The 17,589-nt window shown below is 46.4% G+C and overlaps 1 protein-coding gene across 1 annotated transcript in view; it reads left to right on the plus strand.

Annotated features, from left to right (window-relative positions):
- LOC101687107 (zinc finger protein 709) overlaps positions 1–17,589 on the plus strand; it is an 88,092-nt gene that overhangs the window by 54,823 nt on the left and 15,680 nt on the right. The window lies entirely within an intron of this gene.

A 17,589-nucleotide genomic window follows, 5' to 3' on the forward strand; every position in this document is an offset into this window, starting at 1 on the left:
CCAGCTTTTTTTTTTTTTTTTTAATTTACTTGACAGAGATTACAAGCAGGCAGAGAGGCAGGCAGAGAGAGAGGGGAGGAAGCAGGTTCCTCACCAAGCAGAGAACCTGATGTGGGGCTTGATCCCGGGACCCTGGGACCATGACCTGAGCCGAAGGCAGAGGCTTTAACCCACTGAGCCACCCAGGTGCCCCTGTTCTGCATATTTTAAAGTTGCCAGAAGTAAATCTTCAAAGTACTCATCACAAGAAAAAATGACTGTGTGGTGAGGGCTGTTAACTACCCTAACCACCACTAACTGTGGTGATCATTCCACGATATATACCAATAACGAATAATTGTGTTGTACACCTGAAACTAGTATTGGGACTTAGGGCAGGAAGTTGTTGCAGAGGAAGGATGGCCTGACCCCAGCTTTGGGGAAGTAAGTCCTCCAGGTGAAAGGTACCCTCCCTGCACTAGGAGGTAGAGACATTCTTATGTCTCAGTTGCCAGAGATGGGGAATTTGGAGCCAAGAAAACTATATAAGCAAACCCTGTTACTTCTTACCAATTTACTACCCCAGATTCTGTTTAGAATTCCTTACTAACTGAAGCTCCCCAACGTAAGTGTTCTTTGTCTTGTCAATTCCTCATGGACTTAGTTGTCTAAAACGTGTAAAAACTTCCTGCCTTGGTCATTTCTTTAGGTCTCTATTTTATTCCAAACATAAGACGTTTTTCCTCTCTTAATTGGTTTCCTATCAATTTCATTCTTAGAACAGCTGAAAGAACTTTGAAAGATAAAAGGACATTTTTCCTCTACACTAATACAAGGTTCTATGTCAATTATACCTCAATTAAAAAATTCTTTTTAAAAAGTGTTTGTTTTCCCCAAAATGCTCAGGCCCAGTCTATTTTCCCCCATTTTAAATATCATGCTGCTATTCTTTTTAAGATTTTGTTTGTTTATTTGACAGAGAAAGTGAGAGAACACAAGCAAGGGGAGTGGGAGAGAGAAGCAGGCCTCTCCCCTCCCAGCAAGGAGCCAGTGGAGGGGGTTGATCCCTTGACCCTGGGATCTTGACCTGAGCAGAAGGCAGACCCTTAAGGACTGAGCCACCCAAGTGCCCCCATGCTGCCATTCTTATGCAGTTTTATAGTTTGGTGGCCTAGATGACACTCAGTCAGTGATGGGCATTAAAGTGTTGGGGTTTTTTTTTGGTTGTTGTTTGTTTTTGTTTTTAATATGATCAATGGTGGGCACGAACTGTTCCTACCAGGACTCAGGGAGATCAAGGCTGTTTTACAAAGGGAGAAAAGTTTTCAGGAGAAGGTATGACCCCATTGTAAAGTTTTAGTTCAGCACTGTGATTATATTTGAGAGAGAGAAAGATAGAGATTGCTACAGAGAGCATGAGTGGGGAGGAGAGGGAGAAGCAGGCTCCCTGCTGAGCAGGGAGCCCAACACGGGGCTCCACCCCAGGACCCTGAGATCATGACCTGAGCAGAAGGCAGATACTTAACCAATGAGCCACTAAGGTGCCCCTGTATTTATCTTTTATCTACATTTTTTTCCTTTGTATGCCATGATTTTCCCTGCCAAACCATACAAAAATACTTTTTAAAATTATTTTAAAGATTTTATTTATTTGAGAGAAGGAGAGAGAGAGCGCGCGCACAGGGGCAGGGTGAGGGGCAGAGGGAGAGGCAGGCTCCCTGCTGAGCCGGAAGCCAGATGCAGACTGGATCCCGGGACTCCAGGATCATGACCTGAGCCAAAGGCAGAGGTTTTACCCTGCTCCACCCAGGCGCCCCACAACTGATCTTTTTTTTAATCAGAGAATGTTCGGGGCACCTGGGTGGCTCAGTGGGTTAAAGCCTCTGCCTTCAGCTTAGGTCATGATCCCAGGGTCTCAGGATGGAGCCCTGCATCAGGCTCTCTGCTCAGCAGGGAGCCTGCTTCTCCCTCTCTCTCTGCCTGCCTCTCTGCCTACTTGTGATCTCTGTCTGTCAAAAAAATAAAATCTTAAAAAAAAAAAATCAGAGAATGTTCTTCGTCAAAGGGAACATGTGTCGTGTGCTTGAGGATCCCTTGACGTCTGCAGCAGCACAACCACCTCCCAAGTCATGAACCCCAAAGGTGTCACCAGCTATTGCCAGATATCCCCGAGGGGCAGAATCCCATTCCTGTCCCATGACAGACAACCGCTCAGTTCCTGGGGTGGCAACATACCGTTCAATGATCATTTCTCCTTATTTTGGTACTTGGCGCATCTGATGAAACTTGAACTTCTTTATTTGCACTAATTTCCTTACTACCCTATGGATTTACGTGTAGACATATCATTTAGAATTACTTGCTTATGAGGCAGAAAAAGGCAAATTCGACTGGAAATAAATTCTTCAAGTTCTGTGGCTGTGGTAGGGAGATGGGCATCACTGAGTTCAGGGCTCTTCCACGCACCAAAGTCGACTTGGACGTGATGCTTCTGTGGCTTCATCAGGAACCACTACACTTTTCCCCATAGATCCTGCACATGGTGTTGACCATGACCTCCAAATTTTATATATATTTTGCAAGGCGTGATTTTTAGTCTAATAATCTATGGTATGCATATGATATGTATTTTTTAAGATTTTATTTATTTATTTGACAGAGATCACATGTAGGCAGAGAGGCAGGCAGAGAGAGAAGGAAGCAGGCTCCATGCTGAGCAGAGAGCCCGATGTGGGACTTGATCCCAGGACCCTGGGTTCATGACCTGAGCTGACGGCAGAGGCTTTAAGTCACTGAGCCACCGAGGCGCCCTGTACGATATGCATTTACACGATGTTCAGCTGACCAACTCCATCAGTGGTAGTAGATTTCTGGTTATTTCATCTTTAGTTTGTTAAGTAAAGAATACCATCACCTCCAATGATAATTGCTTCTTCCATGCTATTCTTCATGCTGGTCATTGTGTTTTCTGACATGAAGTTTGAGATGAATGCTCTGATAAGTCATTGGAATGTCGGTAAATACCTCTGGGATTTGGTTTGGTTCCTCCTTTCAGTGGGAGGCTGCCCACACACCGCTTCCTGGTCATGCTGTGCTCCCGGACGTCTTGGATGAGTCCTTGGCTGCCTGGCACACAGTGTGTCAAAGTGACCGCAAGAGCCGGGCACCAAAAAGTGACTGACACTACTGTGGCACTGTCCTCAGATTTTGACCAGGGGCAAGCAAAATCAATTCCATAGTGGGGATTTTTAAATAAGGTTAGAGGGGAAGAATAAAGATGTTTCTGGGTCACACAAGGGAGTCCCCCTAGGCAATGAACCATTTGTCCCAATTTCCCAATCAGAGTGAAGTGTGTTCAGTGGCAAAGCTTCATCTGGTGCTGAATCTGGGCAGCCCTACTGAGGGCCTTTGTGATGTGAGACTGGCCCTGCTGTGTCTCCCTTTCCTTCCTCATCAAATGGGATCTTAGTAGTACTTCCTTGCTAAGAAGTCTGGGAAGATGAAGAGTAATGAGCCGATCCACCTGTGAGTGGAGTGTCTTACACTTAGTAAGCCTCCCTAATGTGTCTATTACTAGTGTGAGCGTTCCTGTTACCCTTCTTACTGTCCTTGTCCTGGTTGTCTCTATAGACTTAAGATCAGGAAGCAAAACGTCTCTCAGTGTTGTCTGTGACATTTTACACTGTAGATGAGTCAGTGTTCCTGGACAGGTAAGCGTGCACTTGGCCTGTGAAACTCCTGGGAGGTAATGCCTTTAATGATGACTATTTTGATTTCTTGTTTGGGCGGTACCTTCCCATACTTTGAAACCTTCACAAGTACCTGCTGTGATTGCTCGCTTTTGGCAATTTGTGCCTTCCCTGTAAGATAGAACAATTTGGCTGAGGGGGTGCCTGGGTGGCTCAGTCGGTTAGGTGTCTGCCTTCGGCTCGGGTCCTGATCCCAGAATCCTGGGATCAAATCCCTCATAAGACTCTCTGCTCCCTGCAAGGAGTCTGCTTCTCCCTCTGCCCCTCCCCCATCTCTCAATCTCTCAAATCAGTAAATAAAATCTTTAAAAAAAAGAAAGAACACTTTGGTTGTTTCTCCCTCCCACTACTACCTCAAACACCATGTCAATATTTCTAACAGACCCATGAAGAACCAGTTTTTTGGAAAATGCACGTCTATATTCTGCCACTTAAAGATAGTTCATATTTTCCACTACAAGAAGGATCAACTGCTCCCTTGTCTTTCGTTCAGAGCCAAGAGCAGCCTTTTGAAACTTGGGTGACCCATTCCATTAGGGGCCTAGTTCAAGGTCATAGAGAAAATATCTCCATATGATCAAAGAACTCCTTGAGTTTCATAAGGGGAGCTCTTTATTCTGGGTTAGGACATCGTCTTATAGATGGGTCTTGAGTTTTCATGGACTTTCCTCAGTGCAGGTGGAGGCAACAGCACTCTAGTACATTCTGGCAGTAAATGTTGCCATAACGAGAGATCAACACAATCACCCACTCTTCCCAAGCACAGCCTCAAGATAAAATATCCCGTTATGCCAACTACACTGATTAAAGGGCCTTTGAAAGCACCATGATGTGACCTCAGGACAGGACCCGACTGTCCCTGTTGCTACCTTTGAGAAGCAGAACAATCCATGGCTATCTGTGGGAAGCGCATCAGTGCTTTCCGTCCAGATGGGGCCACTACGGGAACTGTACAATTCCTGCAAATGAAAGTAGGGCAGAGGAGCACAGAAATGAAATGTGGCTTTCTCAGCACCATCTTCTGAAGCTCGGCAGTGTGATAAAGGGGAGCCAGACTTATGCATCTTTTCTGGTGAATGCACATTCTTAGCATGGTGGGTGTTTTATGAGGCAGCGATGGGAAGTTAGGAGAGAAAACCAAAAAAAACCCAGAGGTGTTCCTGACATTAGGAAATCGTGACTTTCAAGAAACCTGCTCCTACATGATTGTTTTCCAGATAGTTCTGAAAGGGGAGATGAAAAACAGATCCTGAAATGGAAATATCTTCTGAAACCATAAAAGGCCTAGAAGAAAGCTCAGGCAATAATTTCTCTGACATTGGCCGTAACAACATTTTCCTACATAGGTCTCCTGAGGCAAAGGAAATAAAAGCAAAAATAAACAATTGGGACTACATCAAAATAAAAAGCTTGTGCACAGCAACAAAAGATAACCCACTGAATGGGAGAAGATACCTGCAAATGATATATCTGATAAATGGTTAGTATCCAAAAGGTATAAAGAATTTATAGAACTCAGGGCACCGGAGTGGCTCAGTCAGTTGAGCATCTGACTGCTGGTTTGGGCTCAGGATATGATCTCAGGGTCGTGAGATTGGGCTCTGAACTCAGCTTGGAGTTGGCTTGTCCCCCTTCCTCTTCCTCTAACCACCCCTGCTCTCCCGGCTCATGCTCTCTCTCAAGTAAATAAAATCTTAAAATCAAGAATTTAGGGCACCTGGTGGCTCAGTTGGCTAAGCATCTGTGTTCGGCTCAGATCATGATCCCAGGGTCCTGGGACAAGTCCCACATTAGGCTCTCTGCTCAGCGGGGAGTCTGCTTCTCCCTCTCCCTCTGCCTTCCCTCCCACTCCCCTGCCCCTCATGCTCTCTCTTTTTCCTCTCTCAAATAAATAAGTAAAATCTTTATTTTTTTAAGGGAATTTTTAAAAAAAGATTTTATTTATTCATCTGACAGAGATCACAAGTAGGCAGAGAGGCAGGCAGAGAGAGGGGAAAAGAAGCAAGCTCTACCACTGAGCCACCCAGGCACTCCTAAGGGAATGTTTTTGTTTTTGAAGATTTTATTTATTGGGGTGCCTGGGGGGCTCTGTGGGTTGGGCCTCTGCCTTTGGCTCAGGTCATGATCTCAGGGTCCTGGGATCGAGCCCTGCATCGGGCTCTTAGCTCAGCAGGGAGCCTACTTCCCCCCCACTCTCTGCCTACTTGTGCTCTCTCTCTCTGTCAAATAAAAAATCTTTAAAAAATATTTTATTTATTTATTTGACAGAGGGAGAGACAGTGAGAAAGGGAACATAAGCCAGGGGAGGGGGAGAGGGAGAATCAGGCTTCCAGGCAGAGCAGGGAGACCAATGTGGGGCTCCATCCCAGGATCCGGGACCATGACCTGAGCCGAAAGCAGACACCCAATGACTGGGCCATCCAGGTACCCCAAAATAAATAAAATCCTAAAAAAATAGGGTGCCTCGGTGGCTCAGTGGGTTGAAGCCTCTGCCTTCGGCTTAGGTCATGGTCCCTGGGATTGAGCCCCGCATCGGGCTCTCTGCTCGGCAGGGAGACTGCCTCTCCCTCTCTCTCTGCCTGCTTCTCTACCTACTTCTGATCTCTGTCGAATAAATGAATGAAATCTTTTAAAAAAATCTTAAAAAAAAAAAAGAATTTATAGAACTCAACACCAAACAACCAAATAATCCAATTAACAACGGGCAGAATACAGGAACAGACATTTCTCCAAGGAAGACATACAGATGGCCAACAGATACATGAAAAGATGCTAAATATCATTTGTCATCAGGAAATGCAGATCAAAACTGCAACGAGATGTCACCTCACACCTGCCAGAATGGCGAGACTCAGAAACATGGGAAAACAGAAACGCTGGTAACGATGTGGAGAGGAAGGAATCTTCACGCGCCGTTGGTGGGAATGCAAACTGGTGTAGCCATGGTGGAAGACAGTATGGAGGTTTCCTGAAAAATGAAAAATAGGTCCTGTGATCCAGTTAGCTCACTACTGGGCATATACCCAAAGAGTACAAAAAACACTAATTCGAAAAGATATATGCACCCTAATGTTTATAGCAGCCTTATTGACGATAGCCAAGTTAGGGAAGCAGCCCAGGTGTCAGTGATAGGTGACGGGATAAAGATGTGGGGGGTTCCTGGGGGGTTCAGTTGGGGAAGTATCTGGCTTCAGCTCAGGTCATAATCTCAGGGTCCTGGGATGAGCCCTCAGTCCAGGATCAGGCTCCCTGCTCAGTGGGGAGTCTGCGTGTCCCTCTCCCTCTGCCCCTCCCCTAGCTTGTGCATATGTGTGTGCGCTCTCTCTCTCTCTCCATCAAATAAATATATAAAATCTTATTTATTTATATAAAATCTTTTTTTAAAAAATGTGGTATATATGTACAATGGAATACTATTCAGCCATGAAAAAAAAAGAAATCCGCCCATTTGGAACAATATATGGAGCTAGAGAGTATGATGCTAGGCGAAATAAAGCAGCAGAGAAAGACAAATACCATAGGATTTTACTCCTGTGTGGAATTTAAGAAACAAAACAAATGAACAAACAAGAAGAAGGAGACAGACCAAAATCAAACCCTTAGCTACAGAGAAAAAAACAGGTGGTTACCAAAGGGGCGGAGCAGGGGATGGATGTGGGTGAAACAGGTGATGCGGATTAACAGTGTCTGGGTGGCTCAGTCGGTTATGCCTCCACCTTCTGCTCAAGTCCTGATCCCAGGGTCCTGGGATGGAGCTCCTTGCTCAGCAGGGAGCCTGCTTCTCCCTCTCCCTCTTCTTACCACTCCCCCTGCTTATACTCACTCTGTCAAATAAATAAAATATTTTTTAAAGATTTATTTATTTATTTATTTGACAGACAGAGATCACAAGTAGGCAGAGGCAGGCAGAAAGGGGGGGGGGGAGCAGGCTCCTGCTGAGCAGAGAGCCCCATGCAGGGCTCAATCCCAGAACCCTGGGATCACGATCTGAGCCACCCAGGCGCCCCTCCATCCCTCAATTTTTAAAAAGATTTTATTTATTTATTTATTTGACACAGAACATGAGTTGGTGGGGGTGTGTGTGGTAGAAGCAGGCTCTCCTCTGAGCAGGGCGCTGGGCATGGGGCTTGATGCCTGCCTGGTCCCTGAGATCATAACCTGACTGGGGGGCAGCCGCTTAACTGACTGAGCCACCCAGGTGCCCCTCCACCTCTCACTTCTTGAAGCTGAATAACTTTTCTTCTGTCGTATGGGTGACTGAGGATGCGACTGCCTGCAGGGTCCCCTTTGTGTGAGAAGCTCTGGTAGAAAACTGGCCCTCCTTGTCCCTTTTCAGTGAGATCAGTTACGGTTCCTTAGCTCCTCCCCACAGTTGCCACCTGCTACGTGGCTCCGGGGAGGCTTCTCGGTCCCTGAGCAGCGTGGGGACACTGCCAGAGTCGAGGGGGATGTAGGTGGCCTGGTTTGACTCAGACGATCTTAACAGTGACCACGTCCTCGGAGAACTGAGAGGGAGCGATCTGTCGCAGAGTGATTCTGATTCCATCATTGTCAGAATGAAGATTTCCGTCTAGTATCCCATAGACTCACCCATCAGGGGGATTGTTATTTTGATGAAACGCAGTTTTCTGGTAGGTCTGGTTATAGATGGGATTAACTCGTGTAATTACCAGAAAGGGTTGGATCATGACCACCGGGAGTGACTGGATCACTGCTGAGAAAAGAGTCCCTGCCTTCTATTTTCCACGTCAGAAGCATTTTCTTATCTTAACCCATTCTAAACCCAGAAGTCCCTTTTCACCTCAAGTGATGCTTTGGTTTTGGTTCCAATGATGTTTTTCTGAATCTGACCGAAGTTCCGGAAGGATGTCCGACCCGGGCATCTGCCTGGGCATCTTTATGCCAAAAGTGCCATGTCAGACTCTGGCTGTTCAACACTCAAAGACCAAAATGGAGCGAGACTCATTGCGTCTGGAGAGTCACGTCTGTCTGTGTTTGCAGAGAAGGGTGAGAGTTTTAGAAACCCACTGGCAGCGCTACGTTTCCCGGCGCGCATTCGCCCAGCGAGCGCTTTCTGGCCGGCGTTTGGCTCAGACATCTAACCTCCGGCCCCGCTGTCACTCAGGCGTGAGGGGGCGAGGCCTTGCAAACTGTCCAATCAGAGGCGGCGGAGGCGAGGCGGTGGGTGGGGCGACACGCCGCAACCACCCCGGACGTCGCTGCTCCTTTCAGTCTCCCTGGGGGATCGCGGGTCGCCTGTATTTAAAGGTGCCACGTTGCTCCGCTGCTGTTTCTTTCGTGCTGGGCGCTCTCCCGTGCGCCGTATATCAGGGGGGCCGCCGGGGGACCCAGGAAACCGAGAGATGGTGAGCGTGCCTGGTGGGGTGAGGAGACAGGCGCTGAGGGGCCGGTTGGAACCGGTCGGAACCGGCTGTGGCGGGACCCCCGCGGTCATCTCCGGAATCTGCGGACCCCAGTCTTTGGTGGCGCCCCTGGGACCTCGGTCCCCTGCGGCGCGCAGCTTGCGCGCCGGCCCGGCAGCGGGGACCCTGGCGTCCGGGCTGCCCCGTTCTGTGCGCGGTGACTTCGGCCCTGGATGGTCAGGGCAGCTCTGCGCCCGCAGCCGCGTCTCCTCCAGTTGTGCGGTGGCCGCGGGGAGGCTCGTCAGGGGACCCGTCGTGACTCACTCGTTCTCGTTCGTGCGTGGGAGGCGCTGTGGTCTCTGGGGTCCCCAGGCCCTTCTTTTCCCCCACTGGGGGCCCGTTTCCTCCTGAATTTCCAAATGTTTGGGAAGCAAGGATCTGAACCCTCTGACCCTGTCCCCCCAGCCCCGCTGCCCCTTGGGCAGGCAATAAAACCTACTTTCCCAGTTCCTTCCCGCCTTCCCTAACGCCAGCTTCCCTTTCCCAGTTCACTGTGTCGTTGTCAACCATCGATCCCATGGGTGTGTTTCAAACAGACCCACTCTTTTACTTGTTCATTATTTAGCCACAGTCAGTGAATAGCTGTTTTTTTTTTTTTAATTTTATTTTTCCTGTGTGGATGCTTTACTTGAGAGAAACGCCGAGAATAATCACCTGGAACTGCTTTTGTATGAAATCTTAGTGCCTCTCCCCCCCAGGATCTTTCCTGGGCACAGACATCCTGTGGGAAGTACTTGGGGTGGCGGTGTACCTCCTTGAGACTTTCCCGGGTGTTCTGTCCTGTCACCCCAGTTCCAGGTCAGCGCTGCCCCTCTCTGAGTAAGTCGCTTTTAAAAGATTTATTCACTTGATTTTAGTCTTCGTTTTTCAATGTATAAAACTTCGTGTACTCAGTAGAGCTTCAAACACGGTATGAAGTATTTCCAAAGAGGCGAGAGAGAGGGGTAATTTCAGAAAAATAACGCCTGTACTGCATTGCATGTGTTAAAAATTCTGTTTCCCCCCATTTTCCTCCTCCCAGCGTAGCTAGTAATATTCTGAAATCTCTTATTTTGGGTGAGTTGAAATGGATTTTCAGGGCTTAGATTTGCAGACCTGAAGTGTTCAAGTATGATTTAAGTTCCTGGAGCAGTTACTTGCCACGGAAATAATAATTAACACTCCCCCCCGCCCCGCCCCAGGAATGCAAGAATTACTTGTGAGGATTCTTGTTGAACTAGCGGAGGGCCTTTCAGTTTTCTTCTTTTTCCTACATAAACACCGGGGTTGAGTGATTTTGCTGGACTCTTCAAACTGTGGGTTCATGTGACTTAAAATATCAGTGGTTTCCAAGCCACTTTCAGGGGGAAGCAGAAATTGAGGTTGATGTCTCTAAGCTAAGACCCCCTTATTAGATTCTGTTTTGTTTTGTTGTGCCTACCCTGGGGCTTGAACTTACAACCCCCAAGATCAAGGGTTGCATGCTCTACGGACTGAGCCAGTCAGGTGCCCCTTAAACGAAGACCCCCTTAAGCTACGAAGGCAAGTGCTTGAAGGCCCAGTTGTGTCCCCCCCCCCCCCGCGCCCCCCCTCCTTCTGCTTCTCCCTGCAGGTGTTCTGTTTGCTCACACCCATCGGAGGTTAGGGATCAGTGGGTAGGTGGGGGTGATGAAGTTGTAGCTATGTAGGTGTGCTCTGAGTATAAATAAGGTATATCCAGAAAGTCTGGGAGTCTGGAGTTCTGTGTTCTGGGTAAGGATCAGTGAATGGGGAAGTTGTTTGGCTGAGAATCTTGAACTGAATCCTGGTGAGAGTTTCCTCATTCAGGAGAATGGAAGCCTAAGGGAGGGAGCAGTTCCATTTCACCCTGGGGAGGGGAGGGCGTGCAGGGCTCCCAGGGTTCATGCCTGTGGCTGCTCAGGTGCCCCAGCCCTGCCTCACCAGGGACTGACCCACTCTGGGACTTCTTTCCCCACAGGATGAGTCTAGAATGTGGAACCTTCTGAATGTGCCTTCCCCTTCTGTCCTGAGGGAAGCCGGCTGCCCCTCTGTGCTGAGTCCCATGTTTATTTCCTGGATTCTTTCCTGATCCAACAGTGCAGCGCTTTGGCTCCGGTTTCCCTCAGCACTTGGGCTCCTGGGCTGTCAGTTGATTGAGAGATAAGGTAGAAAGCTAGAACGCTAGGGAAGCCAAGTAGAATTTGTGTTCCGTTTAAGCAAGAGAACCTCAAGATTGGAGGTGAATGGACTTAAGTTCTCAGAGACATACTCCATTTTGGTATGAGGAAGGCTAGAAAATTAGGGAAACCAAGTAGGATTTGTGGTTTGTTTAGCCAAGTGAACATCAAGATGGGAGAAGAACGTGCCTGTTTCCGTTCATCTTTACGTGTTAAGTCATTTTTCATTTTTAGTTTGTGTATTGCTATGTAGCCTCAGGCTACATTGTGAAAAAAGATGAGATACCGTGGTGCTGGAGGGGGGCCCCCCCTTTCCCTGACCGTCAGGCTCCCTGGGTTGCTCCTTGGGTGTACCCGAGTGAAAATCAGTGGGAGTTCCACCTAGTTTAGGGACCACAGCACCGCTCTTGTATGTGTTGGGGCTCAGCTTTTCATGTCTTCTCAGCGTTTGTGGAGCTGGGCTGTAGAACAAGGCTTTGAGTGGAAGTTCCTTCTCTCTTTCAAGTCTCAGGATGCAGGCCTCAAAGAGCATCATAGTGGGTTATGTTTTTTTTTTTTAAGATTTCATTTATTTATTTGACAGACAGAGATCACAAGTAGGCAGAAAAGCAAGCTGAGAGAGAGGAGGAAGCAGGCTCCCTGCTGAGCAGAGAGCCCGATGTGGGGCGCTGTGGGGCCCGATCCCAGGACCCTGGGATCATGACCTGAGCCGAAGGCAGAGGCTTTAACCCACTGAGCCACCCACACGCCCCCACAGTGGGTTATTGAAACGAGTTCAGATTAATTAAATAAAAGATGTTCTGTTTCTGTCATCAGGGATGGATGTTAAAGCATCTGTCTTCATCTTTTTTTTTTTTTTTTTTTTTTTTTTTGCTGCCTTGTAGGCTTGACTTCTTTTTAAAGAGCAGTTATGTTTACAGAAAACTTGATCAGAAAGTGCAGAGAAAAAAAAAAAAAGAAAAAAGTGCAGAGATTTCCCATATAACTCTTCTGCCTGGACACAGTCTCTCTGTCTCTGTCTGTCTCTCTCTCTCTCATACACACACACACTCACACTTTTTTTTTTTTTTAAGAGCATTTTAAGATTTTATTTATTTATTTGACAGACAGAGATCACAAGTAGGCGGAGAGGCAGGCAGAGAGAGAGAGAGGAGGAAGCAGGCTCTCCGTGGAGCAGACAGCCCGATGCAGGGCTCGATCCCAGGACCCTGGGATCATGACCTGAGCCGAAGGCAGAGGCTTTAACCCACTGAGCCACCCAGGCACCCCTGTTAAGAGCATTTTAAAAAAACGTTAATTTTTTTAGTAATCTCTAAACCCAACGTGGGGGTTGAACTCATGACCCTGGGATCAAGAGTCACGTGCTCTTTCACCTGAGCCAGCCAGGTGCCCCTCTTGTTTATTTTATGCCTTGTATTACTTTCGTGCATTTGTTAAATTTGATGCACCAACATGGATGTGGTTTACATTAGGGTTGACTCATACAATCTCGGGTCTTCAGCTAATATGAAAAGACATATTTTCATCACTTCTGTAATATATAGAATATTTTCATTGTCCTAAAAATCACATGGGCTCCCTGATTCATGGCAACTAAGATCTTTTCGTGTCTTTTACTTTGATCTTTCCCAGATACTTGTCACATTGGCATCTTCCGCTTAGGAATATGATTTCAAGTTTTCTCCCTGTGTTGTTGGCTTTGTAATCTCATTTCTTTTTATAACTGAAGAATATATCATCCTATGGATTTACCAGTGATTGTATGTCCATTTGCCCATGTGGTTTTGTTGTTGTTGTTGTTGTAGTTTTTTAAAGTAAACTCTACCCCCAACATTGGACTTGAACCCAAAACCTCAAGATCAGGAGTTACATGCTCTACCGTCCAGGCCAGCCAGGCCTCCCCGTTTACCTATATAATTTGTGCTGGTCTCAGCTTGTTTGTACCAATTGTTGTATTTGGACTGGTCCTTGTGGCTCCTGTTATGCTTGCAAGACTCCTTTTAGCAGTAACCACCAGTAAACTTTGAAAAAAAAATTTATTTGTAGAACTTAGAGGATCTAGAAACTAGACAGCACACCCAGGGCTACACATCATTGTCTCCAGTAGAGAGAGACAGCACACAGGCTTTTGTTCTTATTTTATCAGAGTATGGGTTGGTGGCGGTGATGGGGTCGGTGGGTGGACTGGCTCCTCATTATTGTTGAATTTAAAAACTTAAGAACAGGAATTTAAATCACAAGAGAAAAAACAGGTAGCCTGAATGGCCAGTTATCTTAATCAACCAAGATCTCTAAAACAAAGGAGGTTTGGCTCTTTATCTAGTCATGTGGCTGGCAATGTGTTTATTCTAGATACAGTCTTTGAAGTGGGTGCCCCTTTGAAGTGAATGCCTCCGCAATCAAAGCTTGGGTCAGGCACTTGCATTACAAAAAAGACAAAAACCCCAGACTGGCCAGCCTTACATTACAATCCCGTCCTGTGATGCACACGGAGCACTCACTGCGGGGGACCTTAACTGACTGCCTGGTTAGGTTGGGTTTCTCCAAACCCAGAGAATACAGCTCTGTGTAGGATTCTAGTAGCAAATTCTGTACTAATTGAACAGGCACTGATAGTCTGAAGTCTAGTCCATAACCATCGTCCCAAACTTGAAGAGTCTCACAGTAAAACTCCGTCAGTGATCTCACGGGCCCTGGAAATCTGTATGAATTGGGTAATATTGTGGAATATTTTATTTAACATCATGGGCCATCTGGTGTAAGTAGGTTTGAACTCAGCCTGAGTTGGTAGATGGCTCTTTACTTAGCTCGTTGATCTAGGTTCTTACTCCTGAGAATGGATCAGTTCTGTTAAAGGTGGTCTGTGTCACATTTCAGGAGGCAGCGATGCAGGTGGGCTCCCAAAGTTTGGCCTGCATGGTGTACGAGTATTTGCAGGTTTTAGTAAGAGGTAGTTCTGTGGAAACAAGAAAAACTGGTTAATATTGGAGCAGATTCGAATTCCAATTTCTCAGTTCTGGAGGCAGCCGGTCAGGATGCCTGTAGGTGTTGGGATCCAAGCGTCTTTATAGATGGAGAGTGAGGGCAGGCAGGGGCAGGCTGGTAGATTGTCTGGCTTTGTAGTTTGAATGTTCTGTGATCTTTCTGAGTGGCCCGGCCCTCAGCACCGGTGTGGATATTGACCAGGCGCATATGAGCTGTTGGAGTGGCTTCCATCAAGTTTATATCGAATTGTCCCACGTTAACTTGCGTGCATTTGGGGAAAGGGTAGTTTTAGTTCTCAGTGATTCCAAGCCGAGTGGGCAAAAAAATACCAGCTGAGTGGGAAAAAAAATGGGAAACGTTAGTTTGGAGAGTTGTAGCCAGATATTGGAGGAAACAAGAATTTAACATCCAGTTCAGTTCATAGGTAGAGAGCAAAATCTCAGAGACCATGAGCATAACTAGAATCTATAATATCTATAAAGGTTTATTAATGACTTAATTTTTCTCTGTATAGTCACCCCCATTGCTATCAAAGGTAATCATAGTGAAACTAATTTGTTTGCAGATTAAGTCTAGTTTTAATAAATTTGGTCTGATATTTACATAAGTGCAGTAGGAATAGTGATTGATTGTATAGAATGTCTTTTTTTTTTTTAAGATTTTATTTATTTATTTGACAGATCTCAAGTAGACAGAGAGGCAGGCGGTGGGGGTGGGGCATGGGGAGGGGAAGCAGGCTCCCTGCTGAGCAGATTTGTGTGCCACAGAAATAAACTTTCTGGGCAACTGCAATACAATGAACTCTCATTGGATCTTTAACTATGGCCATTCTTTTTTTTTTAATTTTTTTAAAGATTTTATTTATTTATTTGACAGACAGAGATCGCAAATAGGCAGAGAGGCAGGCAGAGAGAAAGAGAGCAGGAAGCAGGCTCCCCACGGAGCAGAAAGTCCCATGTGGGGCTTGATCCCAGGACCCTGGGATCATGACCTGAGCCTAAGGCAGAGGCTTTAACCCACTGAGCTACCCAGGCACCCCTAGAATTACTTTCTTAAAATATTTTATTTATTTGAGAGAGGGAGCAGGAGCGAGCACATGAGCGGGGTGGGGAGGGGCAGAGGACAAGCAGATTGCGGGATGAGCAGGGGAGCCCTGCTCAGGGCTCAAACCCAGGACCCTGTGATCATGACCTGAGCCCCCAGGCACCTAGAATGTCTTAAGTCTGCTCTGTTGGAACTTTTCATAAAGAATCTCAGTTTGAACTTTCAAAAATCTCTTTTTTTTTTTTTAAAGATTTTATTTATTTATTTGACAGAGATCACAAGTAGGCAGAGAGACAGGCAGAGAGAGAGAGGAGGAAGCAGACTCCCTGCTGAGCAGAGAGCCCGACGACGCGGGGCTCGATCCCAGGACCCTGAGATCATGACCTGAGCCGAAGGCAGCAGCTTAACCCACTGAGCCACCCAGGCGCCCCTGAACTTTCAAAAATCTCTTGCGGCTGGGAATCCATGTCTAGGACTTCACTGTGGGACTTTGCGTGCAACATGTATTGACTTGTGTTAATTCCTCTCTTCTCAAGATCCTTAAAATACCCCAAAGTTCCTGCACCTGCCAGGAAGTGACCTTTCCTTATACCGGGAAAACAAAAGATTAAAAAATCCCAGTATTTTATTTTTTAAAAAAGATTTTATTTATTTATTTGAAGAGAGAGAGAGAGAGCACGAGAGAGGAGCAGGTCAGAGGAAGAAGCAGACTCCCCACTGAGCTGGGAGCCCTGTGCGGGACTTGATCCTGGGACTCCAGGATCATGATCTGAGCTGAATGCAGTTTCTTAACCAACTGAGCCACCCAAGCACCCAAAACATCCCAGTGTTTTAAACAAAAGTCATAAAAATTATAATCATCTTTATCAGTTCACTCAGCTAGATATAATTAATTCTTGCTCTTCGTCTTTGGTTAGTAGATTTCCGGATCCAGTGTTTTCTTTAGAGAACACTGTAAGTTCTTACCCAGTTCAGTGCACTGATCTGAAAGTTACCAGAAGCCTGTATTCTAGAGTACTTGTCAGAGCCCTTTCCATGAATACCTCTGAGGATGAAGCACTTTTGAAAACGGATCAGAGTAAAACAGCTGCCTGTAAGTGACAAGAGACTTAAGAATGGCCATGGTTGGGGCACTTGGGTGGCTCAGTGGGTTAAAACCTTTGCCTTAGGCTCAGGTCACGATCCCAGGGTCCTGGGATCAATCAAGCCCCACATCGGGCTTTCTGCTCCGTGGGGAGCCTGCTTCCTGCTCTCTTTCTCTCTGCCTGCCTTTCTGCCTATTTGTGATCTCTGTCTGTCAAATAAATAAATAAAATCTTAAAAAAAAAAAAAAAAGAACAGCCATGGTTAACGATCCGATGAGAGTTCATTGTACTGCAGTTGCCCAGAAAATTTATTTCTGTGGCACACAACATAACAGGGTAATAACTAGAATTACAGGTGATTACATGATAGCAGGGCATGGCAGATTTTTAGGAATTTCGTGTAATTTCTAGAACACTTATTTTTACTAACATTGACCTATACCTTGTGACCTGAGAAAGTTTGTCATCACTGACTTGAAGGTGCTTTGCATGTAATTTAACATACTGGATAAGCCTAATAATCAGTGTCATCTCTCTCTTTCTCTCTGTTCTTTCTGCAAAAGATGCTGGGCAGTTTTAGTTACCTCCTGGGGTGTTTACATTTCAAAGGCATGGTAAGATTTACAGCTTCAAGGGACAGTGAAAGAAAATAAGAGCTTTCTCCTAGGAGTTCAGTGCCTTGTGGGTGGTTTTGACAGTTCCAATTAAAATGTGGTAGTGCCATCCTATAATTAGGGGGAGCGCCCTGGGAGGAATAATTCTCTGGACTCAGGGTCAGAGGATTGGAAATGAAGAGTTTAGGTTGAGGAATTAGTAAGCCCTGAGAACCAGACCAGTTTTGCACAGCAGGAAGTGGGCTCCTTTAATATTTTCCGTTCACTGTGAATCTTAGTGTGATCAGTGTGTTGTCAGGATGGAGCTGGAGCGAGGCAGCACATCCCAAGTCGGGAGAAGGTCTGTGGTATGAATGTTGGTGGCGCTGGGAGCCTTTGCCTTCCTCATTTCCTCTTTCCTCCTCAGCAGCAGCCTTGATAATCCTCTCCAGATTCTTGGTGTTTGGTGGGACGGAAGCTGAGGGAGCTCAGGATCTGTGGTATCTCAGTGGAAAGCAGCATAGAGCCCGGATGAATCTTGAAGAAACTGAATGGATTTTCGGGGCTTTGGAGAT

This window comes from Mustela putorius, unplaced genomic scaffold, assembly GCF_011764305.1.
Source record: "Mustela putorius furo isolate JIRA1106 unplaced genomic scaffold, ASM1176430v1.1 tig00000095_pilon_pilon_pilon, whole genome shotgun sequence".
Classification (NCBI taxonomy): Eukaryota; Metazoa; Chordata; class Mammalia; order Carnivora; family Mustelidae; genus Mustela; species Mustela putorius.